The sequence below is a fragment of the Pinus tabuliformis genome, chromosome 5_1 (assembly GCF_031772625.1).
Source record: "Pinus tabuliformis cultivar Carrire ecotype Pingquan chromosome 5_1, CPIR1, whole genome shotgun sequence".
Taxonomy (NCBI): Eukaryota; Viridiplantae; Streptophyta; class Pinopsida; order Pinales; family Pinaceae; genus Pinus; species Pinus tabuliformis.
Genome location: NC_142305.1, coordinates 927299843 through 927317351, shown reverse-complemented (window position 1 = coordinate 927317351; position 17509 = coordinate 927299843). Strand labels below are relative to the sequence as shown.

At 42.0% G+C, this 17509-nt stretch overlaps 1 protein-coding gene across 1 annotated transcript in view; it reads right to left on the bottom strand.

Moving 5' to 3' along the window:
• The window catches only part of LOC149167821 (acylamino-acid-releasing enzyme 1-like), a 275851-nt gene that overhangs the window by 126673 nt on the left and 131669 nt on the right, over window positions 1–17509 (bottom strand). The window lies entirely within an intron of this gene.

Sequence of the window (17509 nt, the reverse complement as noted above, 5' to 3'; positions counted from 1 at the left end):
ACAGGGAGGTCAGATTGGGAGATCAGTTACTTACTTCTCAGTAACTGAGTTGCAATGCAGCAGTGGGTAGCACAATGCAACATGATGAGAGGAGATGCACTGCGGATGCAGTGCTAGGAGAAAGAACCAACAGTAGCACGGATGCAAAGGGAGTTGTCGTACAGATGCAGTAGTGGCAATGGCAGAACCATGGGCAGAAGTACAGGATACAATAGTGTAGAGGATGGTGGGCAGCAGGCCTAGCATCAGCACAGGGATCGAGGCCGAATGATAAGAGTAATACTCACTGAGGAGTATTGCTAGAGCACAGTGCTCACTAAGAGGGAGTGTTGATTTGGGGTAGCATCGAATGTACTCTAGCCACGAAATTTGATGGAGAGGTTGGGGCACATGAGATCTCCAATACCCAGAAAGGGTTTGGGCAGATTCTAAACAGTTCATGAGATATTAAAATAATTAATATTTTTAATGGAGTCCCTAAGTCGAAACTTAGGGAAAATAAAATATTAATCTGTATTAATATGAAACTATGTTAGAATGGTCCAAAAGACATAGATCAAGCCAGATCTAATCTTAGTCATTGATTAGGGACTTAATCTTAGCCATTGATATGTCAACAGGAAAAGTATAAGAGGAGGCTTGAGGGTCACTTGAAGAATACACCATAGTGATCAGTTATTCTATTCTCTAGAGTGGGGTTTGCTAAGAGAGATAGAATTAGTGATCGGGAGATGCAGCTGAGGGGCATTTGAGTATAGAGAGACAGAGAGGCAGAGATAGTGCCAGGAGAGCAGCGCAGTAGCCAAGGAGTGTGACGTAGAGCCAGCCGGGGCTCATGCAGGGCCACGAATAGGCAATCGGGAGCTGCGCAGAGCCTCAGAGAGGCCAAGGTTACTAACGCAGAGGGCCAGAGGGCTGACGCTGGGCCTCTTAGGGCTGACGCAGACCCATCCGGGGTGATGCAGGGCCAGCGTGAGGCAGAGAGGGGCCGACGCAGTCTAGAGAGGTTGGCGCTAGAGTTTTTAGGGGAGATTTGTGCTGAGTAGCTGCTGGAAGGATTATCTGGGGTTTCAGCCAGAAGATTTGTCAGAAACTGAGAGGTATTACTGCGAAGGAAATTCTTTGTTGTGTAGGCCAATTTCGGCACCCAAAGTGTACTCTGATATTGCTTAATAAGAAAACCCTCAAATAGCTGCACCGGTTTTCCCACATTGGGTTTTTTCGAGGACATTAGTCCAAAAATAATGGTGTCATATGGTGTGTTTGTTTCTTTTTCTTTTAATTGTTGATTTATAATATGTTGAGCATGCACTAGTGTTTATTTTCAGTGTTTACATTGAAAATAACTTGTTAAGAAAAATAACAAGTAGGTAGGAATAAATTAGATAAAGTGCATGGAGGGTTTCTAACTAAGTAAACTTAGAAACTTCAACATATGCTACATATATTGTTGTTGTTTTATTGTCACAAAGGTTGTGCATTTTATTGTTGTTACTGCATATTGTATGGCGAGTGAGGATTGATGATCATGTTGGTTGAGAGAGTTTGTATGAGCAAAGTGCATGTATTAAGAGCAGACAATATGTATTGAGTGGAAACTTTGAAAGAGTTTTGTTTTTGTTATTGATGAGTATTGAGTTGCAGTGGACCATAGTTTGAAAATAGATGAAATGAGGTTCATGAGAAGAGTTTAAAGGTTGGCGCCAATGTTGCATGAGACGAAACGGGGACATTTTTTGGAAGCGAGGACGCAGAAGCGTCATTTTCCAAAAATCTATGAAGCGAAGCATGGGGAAGCGTCTGCTATATATATATATATATATATATATATATATATATATATATATATATATTAGCATTTATATTCAAAAAAAACATCCAAAATACTAAATTAGTTATAGAAGACATGAAAACATGCATATTTTTTCATAAATCAAGATAGATATGGCATCCATGATTCCATTGTAGTTATTAGTATGTACGTCAATGATTAATTATTCAAGCATCAACCATCTATATTCTAGCAATTACAAACATACATCAAATTTTTAAGCATATTATAAAACATAAAACATTTAAGCATGTTATAAAACATAAAACATAGAGCATATTATGATTTATCTAGCAAGTGAGCAATTGTCAACATTTGTCATGTCCAAAATTCAAATAATAATGTTCACAAAATAGGTCACTTGTTCACCGCCAAGACAAAAAGGTTCAAATTCACAAGCCTATAAGTCTAATGATTAATCTATGACAAAAGTAGTAAATTGTGGATATATCTACTAATGTCTCCTCCTTCCACCACGAAGAGAACATGGCGGTGGGCCTCCACGTGGTGGCAATGAAGAAGATGGTGTCTGTGGAAGTTGTGGCACTGAAACTGAGGAAGACGAGCCCCCTGCTGTTGGTGTTGAACCATGGAACCAAGGAACCAAGGAACCAAATGGGGGTGGCATCTCAACTTGATCATCCTGGAATCACTCAAAAAATTCATACCAAAAAAACCCACTAGTTAACAAAAAATTAAAAACATGAATTAGAGAAATGCTTTATAAGCAAAATTCATACCACAATGGACATACCTGGATAAGAGCATCCTCTAATTGCTCTAATCGCAACACCATCCTCCAAATTGGGCTCCTCTGGATTCCTATCCCAAATCTTAAGGTCTTTATTAGTCTTTGCATCATCACAATAATGGAACAACAATCGCAAGTTGTAATGAACATAAACCAAGCTCTCTGCCCGATCTAAATTCAACCTGTTCCTTTTAACACTGTGGATGAAAGAATAAGAGCTCCAACACCTCTCTGCAGAAGAAGTGTTTACCACTTGTGATAGCACCCGCAATGCCAAAGTCTGTAGAAGTGGAGTAGCCCCTCCATGCATGTTCCACCACTCAAGAGAAGAAAAAGTCTCTCGATCTCTAATTGCATGCATGCTCCCAAATGGATGAGTGTTAAGCGTATAGTTGCTCAACTATCTCTGTACCATGGCAACGTCCTCCTCATTAGGGACTAATTTACTCAATGCAATCATATATTCTTTGTGAATCTCTTGATCTTGGTGTGGTTTTCTCCTGCTTCCCCCCCAGGTGCTGGCGTTGAAAGCCATGATGGATGATAGTATTTAGGTGTCAAAGCATATGCTAATGCATGCAATGGAACATTTAGCATTTCCCATTGGTTTTCCACCTTTGCACGAATATAATTGTACAAGGTGATATCTCTAGGCTCAACAATGTCTTTAATTTGCCCCAACATGCTATCCATTTGTTCATACACCTCCCCAATTATTGGTCGATCTAAATCTCCAAACTTGGTCATGTAATAAATTGGTTTGGTGAATTGAAAAACATATTTAACCTGTGACCAAAAGTACATGTCAAAAATAGTGTCCTTGGCTACATTAGCACCATCTCTATCAGTGTTAATTTCCTCCCATGATTCAGCACACACCATATTAGTTAAAGCTTGTCTCACCTTCACTAGCCGCCTAAAGGTGAGGTAATAACTAGCAAATCTTGTCGTTGCAAGTTTAAGCAACTGCAACTTGGAGTAAGTGCCATAGAAATAGTTTACCGTCGTATGCCCTGTAATGAATTTAATGAGTTGCTTCCCTCTCCTGTAAAGGTCATTAATCCACCCACATTCTTTATTCTTCACAAAATCATGCATCAAAGGTTCAATGTGTGAACCAGGTGGCAGGCACCCAAACCAAAAGATGTGTGGATGAGTACGCTCAATAATTTTTCCTGCTGCCTTACAATTTGTTGCATTATCTGTGATCACTTGAACCACATTATTTGGACCAACATATTTCGTTGATTGCAATAGGAGATCTGCAATGTTTTGGGAAGATGCACTAATGGAGGAGGAGTCATGACATGTAAGAAATACTGCACCACTAGCAGAAACACCAAGAACATTTATCAAATGTTGGTTTCTAATATTTGTCCACCCATCTGATACAATGGATACCCCACAATCTACCCACTCATTTGTAAAACGTGTCAAATCTCTTTGAACCTTTGCTTTTTCTCTTTCTAATAACACTGTTCTAGCTTTCTCATAGTTGGGGGACTTGTATCCTTTTGGGGCTTCATTGATGGCCTTTACCATTTCATGCCAATAGGAAGGGTGAAGCACATTGAATGGTACACCACAAGCACAAAGAAATCGAACTATCTTTCCATCCGCATCATTCCTCCCAGCAACATTCAGGAAATCCCCTATTGTTCTTTTACCTCGAGAGCTTCCAGAAGTACCATGAGGAGATGAGCTACCAAATCTAGAGGTTGCACTTGATTCAGAATGAGCTTTTTGTTTCTTGCTTTTTTGTTGTGCAACCTCCTCTATTTGGATGTATTTTCTTCTTTGTTCAGCTGAAATGTTTAGGCAAATTTGTATCCCCACAACACCCTTTTTGTCATCACTGTCCATCACCCCACAAAGATGCCTCCTCACACGGGTATATGAACCACTAAATGGTTTTCCTCCATGACAACCTAGAGGGCACAAAAATTTGTAGCTTTCACCACCCTTTCCCCCTTCAAGTTTGGTCACATAGTTCCACAAGGGTGTTAATGCAGCTTTCCCCTCTAGTGTTTCAGTGTTTCCTTCAGGTTCAACTTCATCCCTTTCCTCTTCAAACCCTTCCTCCTCATCATACATTAGATCACTCATATTGGGACCACTATCCTCTTGTTCTTCTTCGCTTCTATTCCTACTCCCCCTTGGCATCATTAAAACCAAAAGTGGAATGATACATAGAAGCCAATGTGGATATAGGTGGTGAACAACCTGAAATTAAATGAGAAAGTAGAAAGAATGGGAAAGAGTAGGAAAGGGAAAAGAAAAATACAAAAAAAAAATGTCAAAAAAATGAGGGAGTTTGGGGTTTGCACTTACCTCTTTAGCTCTTGTAGATGGAAGTCCTCCAAGCTCCTACTCCAAGCTCATCCTTCACTCCTACAAGCTCTCCTCTCTTCTCTTCTCCAAGCTCTCATAAACTCAAAGTGAGAAAATGAGAGATGAATGGGGGTTAAATCCCTTCACTCCTCACCCTAACCCAAGGTGGACCCACCCCCAACCAAGCAAAAGAACAAAAGTTTAAAAAAAAAAAAACTGCGCTTTTTTTGGCCGCGCGACGGAAATAGTAGACGCCTGGTGGAATCGGTCGCAATCCGTATGGATCGAACCCTGAAGCGCTACGCTTCGTACGGCCGAACCACCATACAATCACGTTTCGGTTTTCTGAAACGCAAATCGGTCGTACGCTTCTGAAAATGGCAGGAAGCATATTTATCAACCCGATCCACGTTTCGGTTTTTCCGAAACGCGTTTCGGAGGGCCATTCCCCCACACATCCGTACGGATCGCAGATCGGGGTTTTGATTTGAGGGGGATGTTTCCTGCAACACTAGTTGGCACCTTTAGTGAGGCAAGTAGTGCCTTGTTGTGACAGGATGTAGCGGCATCCTTCAAGTAGAGGCCTGAGAACTTGGGACTAGTGGCTTCCATCCAATGGTGGTTGGATAGTCCTGTGGTGGTTGGGCGAGAGTTATTTAGAGTGGTGGCTTCCAATAGGTGGTGGTCTGCAAAGTCGAGGGAGTGATGGCTTCCAGTAGGTGGTGGCCAGCAAAGTTCATACAGGTAGTGGCTTGTGTGATTGGCAAGTTGCGGCTTGCACACTGGTGGTGGTCAGTGATCATATGTAAAAGAAGATTTGATTATTAATAAAAAGAGGAAGATGAAAACTATCTGCCAACGGTGGTTTTTACCCTTTGGTTTTCCACCTTATATCTTGTGTCCCATGTGTCGATTGATGTGTGGTTGATCATGTTTATTGATATACTCATGGTTCATGTTTACATGTTGCTTATGATTTATGCATAGATCTTCTCATGTATTATGTTGCTAATGAATTAATAAACCAGGTTTGTAAGAAAAGGCATAAATCAGTAAAATCGATCCATAGAGCACAACACTGATCCACCCCCCCTCTCAATATTGTTCAACGCTTCCAACAAGTGGTATCAAAGCCAAGCTCTTGGTTATAGCTTAATTGTTGGAGAGTGCTCTGAGGAGTATTGGTAAAAATTTTGAAATTCTTTTCTGAATGAATCTTTCAAGAGTATCTATCCTCACTGCTGCAAAGTTAAGGTATCGGATGAAAATGTTAAATGTCAATTATAAGCTTGTGGATCTAACATTTGGAAGTTGGTATATGAAGGATGTGGCGAGGATCCACTTTCACCTAAAGTGATGCAGCAAAATGCTCAAGCAAGATGCATTATTTATGAGAACCTCCATGATGCAGATTGGGAGAAAATATGAGATCTAAAATCTGCCAAAGAGATTTGGGACAGACTACAAGTGTTGTTTGGAGGTCATAGCAGCAACAATGGAGAGGTCGAGAAGAAGAAAAAGGAGGCTTAAAAGCAAGAATCTCAGCCCGAGAAGATCAGTCAACCTAGTACGAATAACGCAGCTGACAAATCAGAAAATGAAGCTTCAGCAAAACTTAGCGTGCTCCAACATAGCAAATCTGAAGGTATAAATACAGATGAATTGCTTTTGAGTTATGATTTTGATAGATCTGATGTTAGTCTTGCTAATTCAAAAAGTCATGTTGACGAATGTGATAAAATAATGCTTCTTCAAGCGGAATATGAGTCAGATTTAGATGTTATTCAAAAATTCTCTGTTGAAGTTAGTAGACTAACAGTTGCATGCAAAGAAAGAAAAACACTTACAAGGAGGCTAAGCCAAAGGAAGAAGTTATCAACCTCAAGACACAGTTAGAAGAGGTTTTCAGCCTGAAGATCCAACTTCAAGAAGCCAAAAGGATAGAGGATGTTATGGCCAATCAGTTAAAAGAAAAAGAGGGCCAAGTTGGAAATCCTGAAGCTGAAGTTATCATGTTGAGGAAGCTGCTGAAGTTGGAGAAGAGCACTGTAGCCTTGGATAGTTTGCTTGAGAACCAAAGATCTCCCATGATCAGATCTAGTCTTGGTTTTCACATGGGAAAAGTCCCTAATCCCACTAGGTGTGGCCTTAGAGGCGAAACGATCAGAGAAGGGGTTGTCACCTATTCCCAACTCTCTCTGTTTAGGTCCCCTCCTAGCTAAACCAAGGGGGGTGTTCCCTAAATATGATTTTAAGAGATAAACTTGATAGGGATAACAAGCTCTAGGAGATCATGATGTTAATGAGATTAGTCAAGGCTTCACCAATTTAACATCTTGAACTATATCTTGAAATGAGAATGATTAGCAAGTATGAATAATTAAGAGCATATAATAATCAATAATGGAGATAAATCAGTTATATTCAATGAGATATCCTACAAGACAAATATAATTAGACTAGTGCCAAATATACTTGCAAAATATATATGCTCACAAATAAATTCACAATCCTTGCAAACATGATATATCAAGAAGATCAACAAGTTGCATAATTAGAGAAGCTGCAAGACAAGAGGTTAGTGAACCACACAAGAGATTATATATAACTTTGAGATATGAGCAATAAAAGCATTTCGAACTTGCAAGGAAATAGATCTTGTAATTTAAAGAGATATATGCTCAATTATGATGAAATAACATTTAAAGGACAATTGGCAAGAGCATGTGAATGAACAAGTACAAGAATATAAATGAAATACTTGCAAATTTGATGAAATGCTCACAACTTAACCTATACAATAACAAATTGTGTGAAAGAAGTAAACAAGTGTGTGTGAAGTGTGTGAGGCAAAGTGGTCTTGGTAAATTTTAATTAATCCCTAATCTAAGGTTTGACTTCCCCTCAATTCCTTCAAATTCGTAAGGAGTGAGTTGGTTGCAAGAAGGCTAAGTGAGAAGGCTAAGGCCTCACTAACGATGCCCCCTTAGGACTTCATACAACCTGTGTGTCTTTGTTCCTACAAGGGACTCAACCACAAGAGAACTGCGAGGTCACACGTTTTAACCTTTGTTCCAAACTCAAATTTAGGGAGAATGAATGACAGTTAGGGAAGGTTGTCCTAGATGTCTATCAACCAAGTTTATGCTTGGAGGTAAATTTTAGAGAGATCTAATATGCAAATTAGATACTAAGTTAAATCAAATGCTCCAAGTGAGATACAATTTGAAATGAGATGCTTCACAAGTGAAATATTTTGTAGAAATTTTTTCTACAAATCATCTAGCTCTGATACCATGTAGAAATTTTGAATAATTTAACACATATTCAATGGAGATTATCTTGATCATGTACTAATGCGGAAAACATACACAATACATAAGCTCCTCTACGTTGATCAAGAATATAGCAGCATCAATAACAATAAAACATCAAGAGCATTCACACATTAACACAGTATGTATCACGGGGAAAGCATCTCACTAAAAACCCCACACTATCTGTATATTAATGATTGAGTCATGTAACATTACACAGCATAATACTTCTCACAAGTATCTCCACCTCTGTTACACACAATACAGCTCAGATCTGATCTCCAAATCTCTTCCACTGCTTGCCTGCCTCCACTGCTCAATACCTGCTCAAGAACTGATGAGAATTACTTCCCAAACTCGTTTTTCACCTGCAAAATAGTCACTCACTCTTTGTGGACGTGAGCAAAGGCTAAAATGTGGGCCAAATACGTGAGCAAACTCATTGGCATACTCAATCCTTTGATTGTGCAAGATCTGGTGCACAACTATAGTCACAACTGATAGCAATCTGATTCTCTACCACCTGTCCCTGTTGAACTGAACATGCACTGACATGCAACTGAGTTAACTGATGTATTCTTTAGTTGTATTATGAGTTAATAATTAGTTTAACAACTCATCATTAGTCTATCTGCAGTTAGACTAACTACAACCAGTTTAACTAAGTTAAACTGAACACAACTCCATCAACTGTACCTCCAGTCCACTAAACTCAACTCACTTGAGTTCTAACTGAAGTCATGCATGCAACAACTCAACTGACTCATAAGAAAAACGAATTTCCTTCTGACAGCTGCATGTGCCACTTCCGTAGCTCAAACTGAAGTGCTCCAAGAGAATAAGATTAAGTTTATAGTCCAAATATTATTGTGAGATAATAATATTTGACTTTTCTATTTTTGACAGCCAGTCTAAAAATAGACTTGATCACTCACACTGTGATCACTCACACTTTCATCAAAAATAAAAGTCCATCTATTTTTCCCAACTTAATCAATCATCCATAAACATAGACATGATCCATATGTCTAAAAATAGACATAGTCTAAAAATAGACTTGCGCCAAAAATAGCCTGCGGGCCCACTTAGTGAAGGCGACTCTTTTCACTAAGCTCCATCATCTTGTTGCAATCTCAACATATTTTAAGGCTTGTCAATAGCAAGATACCATTTCACATTGATAGGCAAATTAAAACTTTGAGCACAAGTTATGATATCAATATGAGACTAGTTTATGCCAATGATCAATGAAGCAAACAGAAATTACTCAATGAAAATAAAAGCAATTTAGATGAAGTGAATGATGAGTGACTAAAACTATTTGCAAAATGAGATTAGATCTAGCAATGCTAGTGCAACTAAATGATGAAAAAGAGCAAGGAAACTAATCTAAACTAACAAGTTAGTCATCACCATCAAAGAGGTCCTCCTTCCAAATGAGGCGGTGGGATACCAAGGGGAAGAAACCCCAACCTCCCTCAAAGAAATTTTTTCTTTTATTATAATTACAAGAGAAACCCTCTTAGCGAGAAGAGAGGGCTTCGATCTAGAGGAGGGTTTACAAAAAATATAGCTTCAAGAACAAATACCCTTCCTCAATGAGCTAAGAAAATTAGAAGAAAATTACTTACAAAATTTTATGATGTAATTACAATGGAAATTCCTCCAATAATAATCTAACTCTCTCTTCACAAAAATTATTTTGCTTAAGTCTTTGACATCCAAAGAAAAAATTCGCACAAGAAGAGGAAGGATCTTCTCTTAGGCTTGTGGTCAAGGGAAAAAGGCCTAAAAAAATTTGGATGGCTTCCCAAAAAGATCGATCTTGATTTCCTAAGCCTCAAGAATTTTGGATGACTTCCCAAAATCGAGCTTGGAATTATCCTCAAACCCTAGCCATCTAGGATTTGTGCAAGCCTAGAGAGAGGAGAGGGTTTAATCCACAATCAAAGGTAACTTTTAGGCTTCAAAAAATTATTATCTCATTTAATCTTCAAAGATCCACCTGCAAAAAAATTTCAAGACAAATGTTCAAGTGAAACCCTCTTCTTTTTTTATCAGCACAGGCATAGATAAGAAGATCCAAGTATATACAAGAGGAAAATTTATTTATATACAAACGGGTTAGAATATATACAAAAAATTTACAAATTCACTAGCCCAAAGAGTGTGAGGACACCTCTACTATTGGGAAAAATTATATAGCTCTAAATTACCTAGATCTGATAAATAAAGCTCATGAATTAAATAGATCTGATAAAAAAAAAAAATGAAGATATTTGCAAGCTATGGCAAGGAAACTCCCTTTAAAATATATCTTATGGCAAGCCTTTGAGAGAGATCAATGTGGGTTCTTCCACTTCTATGCTTGAGAGTTGGTTGGTTCAACAGAAAACTTCCACAAACGCTCAAGATATGATTCAAAAATAATTCTCTACACACTTCCAAAGATGTTGTTAGATCAAGAAGGGATTAGATAACACAATGAAAACGAAGACTAGGGGTTCAACCGAAAACCCATTAGCGCTTTGTAATGTTCCTAAATAGGAAATTAAGTGATAAACAAAGCATGCAAACAGTCCAGCAATTAGAAAAATGAAATTTACATCAAGCACCCATGAAAACACTAGAAATAGAGAACTGTTGAGCCATTTTATTAATTCTTCAAGGGAAAATAAAATGACAAAATAGAATGGTGCACATGGGCTTGTCTCTAACGACAAGCGTGACAAAACCTAGGTGAGCAAATGTTGAACTAAAGGCTGCCCCAAATGTTGCACCAAAACTGAACTGCGCTACCCAAAAACTTCACTGTCTGTTGAAATCAAGGGGCTGGAATCACTGCTTCTTGTGCACAAAAAATTATAATATTCCAGCTCCTTGCACCTTAGCCAAAACCCAGGAAGGGTTTGGTCTGGTTCAGAGTTCTGAAATTCGACCACCAAGGAGCCCAACCTCAACTACAACTGCAAAACTTGGCCTGCTGGAATGAAGTTGTAAGACCTCCTGGAAACTACCCCAAATCACTAAGATGATCCCTCCTATGAATCTCCTTCCTTCCCAGTTGGGATTTCGGGTTGTAGCTCTTCCCCTTGAGACCCACAAATTGACTGGATTGGCTCTCTACGTTGTCCTCCAAGCCTGGAATTCGAACTACCTATTTGTTGCTCTCTCTTGCCACAAAAATCCCCCTAAATGCTGGCCTAATGATGTCCTTCAGATTCCCTGGCTACTCCGACTAATAGTTGGCCCAAGGTAGCCCTTACCTCTACTGCATATTCTCTACTGTTGGCCCAGAAATACGCACTCCCTGAATATAGTTGAATGAATGTGTTGTAGATACTTCTCGGGACTCCTCAAGATGTTATGGAACTGCCTTCCTAGGGTGGCACTCAAAGTCCCCCGAAGGTAAGGTTGAATCTCCTGCTTGAGAGATTCGTGGTTGAACAACCAATTGACTCGGCTAAGCAGCTCGAGCAAACAGTCAAGTAAAATTCAATATAAAAGAGTGAATGAATGACCAAGTGAGAGGCTCCTCCTTATGACTTCGTGGGACTTCCTTTGCCTCATGTGGGCCCCTCCAACAACTATACGAATTCCCTCCAAGAAATTCGAATTTCCTAGTACGAATTCCCACATGGGTGGCCCCCACCTTCCACTAGCAAACTAATCTGGCCGAAATTTCTCCCAAGTCCCTAAGTTGAAACTGCTTGGCTCCTTTTCCTTGGCAAAATTATGCAAAATTGTGTAGAGATAAGCCTGTTATGAATGTCTTTGGGAAGGGACATGACAGTCCTCCCCTCCCAAATGTTGCTTGCCCTCAAGCAACTTCAAAGCTAGGTGCTCCAAAATGTGCTCACCCTCCCAGGTGGCATCCCCATCCGGCAAGTTCTTCCAGCATACCAAGAACTCCTTGATAATCCTTCTCCTCAACTTCCTCTCCCTCATCTCCAAAATGGCCTCAGGCTTCAAAACCAAGTGATCCTCATCATCCAATGGGGGTAACTCTACTACTGTTGTCACCTACTTCCTCGGCACCTTTTTAAGGCATGAGACATGGAATATATTGTGAATCCTGCTCCTCGGAGGCAACTCCAGCTCGTAGGCCACCTCCCTAATTCGCATGACCACCCCGTATGGCCCATAAAAACGGGGTTGTAGTTTCTCGGCCCCTTTCTGCTTCAATGTGGATTGCATGTACGGCTGTAACCGGAGGTACACCAAATCCCCCTCCTTGAAATGTCTCTTTGATCGATGTCGATCTGCGTACACCTTCTGTTGGTTCTGCAATGTCACTAAATTATCCTTGAGAGCCTTGGGGATGTCTTAGCTCTCTTGGATACAATCTTTGGCCTTTGGGGCCCTGCTGTCTCCAAAAACAACATCAACAAAAGACAATGTATCATAAACATACAAGGCACAGAAAGCAGTCATACCAATGGACATGTGGTGGGTGGTGTTGTATCAATACTCGCCCAAATGCAGCCACCGGATCCAAGCCCTCTGTTGCCCAGTCACGTAGTTCCTCAGGTACCCCTCCAGCCACTAACTAACTCGCTTTGTTTGGCCATTTGTCTGGGGGTGGTAACTCGTGCTAGGGGTGAACTCGGTACCAACCAACCTAAAAAGCTCCTCGTAGAAGCCTCCCATGAACCTGTTATCCCTGTCACTCACGATGTTCTTAGGAAGCCCGTGTAACCGGAAGATCTCTCTAAAGAACAGCTTTGTGACTTGTGAAGCCGAATATCTGGTAGGGATGGTGAAAAAGTGGGCATACTTGGTCAACCAGTCGACCACTACATAAATGCAATCCTTGCCCTGTACTGTGGGGAGCCCCATGATGAAATCCATGGAGATACTTTCCCATTTCCCCTCGAGGATGGGAAGCAGTTGTAACAATCCTGTAGGGTGAATCAACTCCCCCTTGTTCCTCTGACATACCTCACACTCCTATACATGCTTCAGCACGTCCCCGTTGAGGCCCTTCCATGTGAAGCACTCCCTGACTACCGTGTATGTTTTCCTAAACCCCTGATGCCCTGACAATGGCGAGGCATGTGCTACCTGGAGCACTCTCTCCCTCAACTGCGAGTTGAGCACTAGAAATATGCGCCCCTTGTAGTAGACCTCATCCATCACTCGGTAGCGCTCACTGCATTGGTACCCTCCAGAATCTCGCATGCCCTCCTGTCTTTGGAATACTCCACCAATAACTAGGCTTTCCAATCATGGCAGATGCTCATGAGTGATAGGCCTGCGGGTCTCAGTGATAGAGCATCAGCCACCACATTGTGCTTTCCCCACACATACTTTATGTCAAAGTCATAGGCCCGCACCTTGCTAACCCATCTCTGTTGTTTGTCGTTGAGGCCCTGCTGCCCCATGAAGTGACGAAGACTGTTGTGATCAGTCTTCACCCGAAGCCTGTTACCCACCAAATACTGTCGGAACTTGGCCAATGCATGCATGATGGTCAGCATCTCTTTATCATATATAGAATATGACCACTCATGGGGTAAGAGCTTCCGACTCTCGAAAGCAATGGGGTGTCCATCCCGTGATAGTATTGCTCCAACTCCCTCCCCGAATGCATCACACTCCACTGTGAAGGGCTAGGAAAAGTCCGGAAGTGGTAAAACGAGACAGCTTCTCATCACCTCCTTGAGGCGATCAAAAGCTGCCTATGCCCCATATGTCCATGTGAAAGCCCCTCTCTTGCTCAAATTTGTCAGGGGAGTTGTCAATTGCAAAAACCCCTTAACGAACTTCCAATTATAAGTGCAGATGCCCAAGAAGCCCCTCAATGATGTCACATCTCTGGGTACTGGCCAATCCCGAATAGCTCGTATCTTCTACTCATGGACCTTCACCCCATTTGCACCAATGATATGCCCTAAGTAGAGCATCTCTGTTAGGCCAAACTCACACTTGGACAGTTTGGCATAAAATTGTTGCTCCTCCAAAATACGCAGCACCTCCTCCAAGTGCTAGAGATGCTCCTCTGAAGTCCTGTTGTAAATCAAGATATCGTCAAATAAAACCAACACAAATCTCCTCAACTGCCTCTGGAACACATGGTTCATACATGACTGAACAATAGTCAGGTCGTTGGTCAAACCAAATGGCATGACCAGGAACTTGAAGTGCCCATAATGGCACTGAAAAGTTGTCTTGGGGATGTCCTGATCCCTCACCCTGATCTAGTGGTACCCCGAACGTAGATCTATCTTAGAGAAGTACTTGGCTTCTCTAAGCTCATCCATCAACTTATTGATGCGGGGGATGGGGTACCAGTTCTTCAATGTCTTCCGGTTGAGGGCCCGGTAGTCAATGCACATGCGCAAGGTTCCATCCTTCTTCTTCACCAACACTACTGAAGAAGCAAAAGGACCGAAACTTGGCCTGACATGGCCCAATGGCAACAGCGCCTTGATGGCCCTCTCAATCTCATACTTATAGGCCTTAGGATGCCTATAAGGGGTAGTGATCACCGCTTGCACACCCGGCTCCAGCTCAATGGTGTGCTCGAATCCCCTGTTTGGCAGCTGCCCTGGTGGAATATCCCCAAACACCACTGCGTGCATGTCCAACAAGGCATGTATGTCTAGAGGTGGTGGTTGTACCCATCCTCCAACCTCTGAAACACTCAGCTCCACTGCCCATGCTATGTCCCCATGTTGTAGATCTGCCTCCATCCTATATGTTGAGACTGCCTGGGGTAGATATGAATGCATGCCTCTAAGGACCACTGATTTGCCATCCAGCCCAGTGAACTCCATCTCCAGTTTCTTCCAATCAGTAGTAACCCGCTCAAGGGAGTACAACCACTGGACACCAATCAACACGTTGGTGTCTGGCACATCGACCACAAAGAAATGGTCCGTCATAGAGTAGTTCCCCATAACTACTATCAAAGCGAGCACATACCGAGTGCACTGCATGGTACGGTCACCTGGTAACGGGATTGAAAAGCCCTCAAACTCGGTCATGGTGAGACCCCTCCTCTGAACCAACTAGGCATCTATGAAGTTGTGGGTAGCCCCACTGTCAACTAAGACCAACACCCGTTGTCCCTGTATAGTGGCTCTGATCCTCAATGTTGAGAATTTGGGGACCCTGCATAAAGAAGCAAGGACTCCCCCGGATGGGGCAAAGGATGCCCCTCCCTATGGAGGTGGTGGTGGTGGTCCCCTATCTACCGGAATTTCACCATCTCCCATACCACACTCCTACTCCATCTCATCCTCCTGCTCACTATCTGAAATGACCTCAATATAATGTGCTTTGCCAGCAGTGCACCGATGGCCTGGTGCCTAGGGCTCCCAGCAAGTGAAGCACAACTTCATCCTCATGAGGTCCTTCCATGTCTCATCATCCAGCTGCCCCCGTCCTTGGGTGGTTCTCTCAGGTGGGGGTCTAGTGTCATGTGTGAAAATTTCTGAACTTAACACATAAAAAATCCCTACTTCTATTTCTGGTTTATTATGTCCTACTTGTTCTTTACAATAACAAGTTATTTAATCATATAAACATCGAAATAAAGACAATAGCAGCCTTCACAAATATACAGATCAACAACTAAAATAAACAGAGACAACACAAGGGAAACCGTTATTTTTGGACAATCGTCCCTGGAAAAACCCAATGCAGGAAAACCGGTGCAACATATATAAGGGTTTTATTATTATGCAGTTTTCTAAATACAACTAGGGTGCCAAAATGGCTCACCCTTCAGAGGTTTTCCTTGGCAAAAGTACTTTCTCTAGAGACAGATATTCCGGCTAATCAGCAACTGGATGATTGGTCCCACATCAACTTCGGTTGTTCCTTTGCTGGACAGCGAAAGCTACTCCAAGCTCTCTTCTAGAATTGCGTCACCCTCTATGGCTTTGCGTCTGCCTCTCAGCTCTCAGTCTGCCCCACAGAAACACCACAGCGCAACTCCTTCAGCCCAGCGTCAGCTCTGCTAGCCTCTATGTTAGCTTCTCGGCCTCTTGCATCCTCTGCACTGGCCCTCTAAGCCTCTATGTCAGCCCAGGTTGTCTCTGCGCTGTCTCTCCGGCACTTTCTCTGCCTCTCTGATGTGTATTCCCGGCCTCCTGCCGAACTGCCCCTCGCTGCAATAGATCACTAACTCGATTTCTCAGAAAACCCTGCCCGAAAAAATCAAATTCTTGATCAACTTGATGTATCTCCAACTGGCCCTCAAGCCTCCTCTTATACTTTTCCTCTTGACGATTCAACGGCCAAGATTATGTCCCTAATCAACCGCTAAGATTAGATCTGGCTTGATCCTTGTTATTTAGAACTTTCTCACCTATATTATATTAAGACACATTAATATTTTAATTTTCATAAGTTTAGACTTAGGGTCTCATTAAAAAAATTAATTAATTTATTATCTCTCCATACGAGTGGAATTTCCCCAAACGATTTCTAGGTCTTGGAGATCTCATGTACCTTAGCCTCTCCACCAATTTTCATGGCTAAAGCACATTTGATGCTACCAAAATTCAACACTCCGTCTTAGCGAGAATGTGCTCTAGTAATGCTTCACCATTGAAACATCGCACTGATCCTCCACACCGGTACATGTGTTGATGCTTGGCCTGCTACCTCACATCCTCCACACTGCTACTCCCTATACTACTGCCCATGACACTGCCACTGCCACTGCTACATCTGTACTGCAACTCCCTCTCAATATGCTGCCCATGTTGCCTTAGCACTGCCACCGCTAACTATTGCACTACAACTCAGTTACCGAGAAGTAGGTAACTGACTTCACCCAAATACTAACATCCCGATCAGTCTGGAAGCCTCGTGATGTTGAAGCCACCTCTACTGCTATCTTGTGCTCCCTTTGCTGCCACTGCGCTATTGCAACCTCTTCTGTGCCTCTCGCATTGTTGCAACCTCCACTGTGCTGCTACAGAATTCTGCACTCTAGCACTACCTTGTTGCTCCATCACACCTTGCTCCACCCGACACCTATCATCATGCTACTGTTGTTAAGGGCTCCCGTAGCCAGATGTGATCCAAGAGTTTGGGCACCTCAAGGATCCTACCCCTAGCATGTAGCCCTCCTGACTACAACTCAATGTCTCCACACCTCTTCTCTTGACGCGCATGAGCACTTATGGCACAATCGTCATCAGTCTCGACCTCTTTCTCCGCCTTAGCTGGCTCTGCCTTTGAATCAGAAGCTTCTCCCTTACCTTTCTTCCTAGGTCACTAAGATGAATAATGTCCCAGCTCCCCACAGTTGAAGCACTTGAC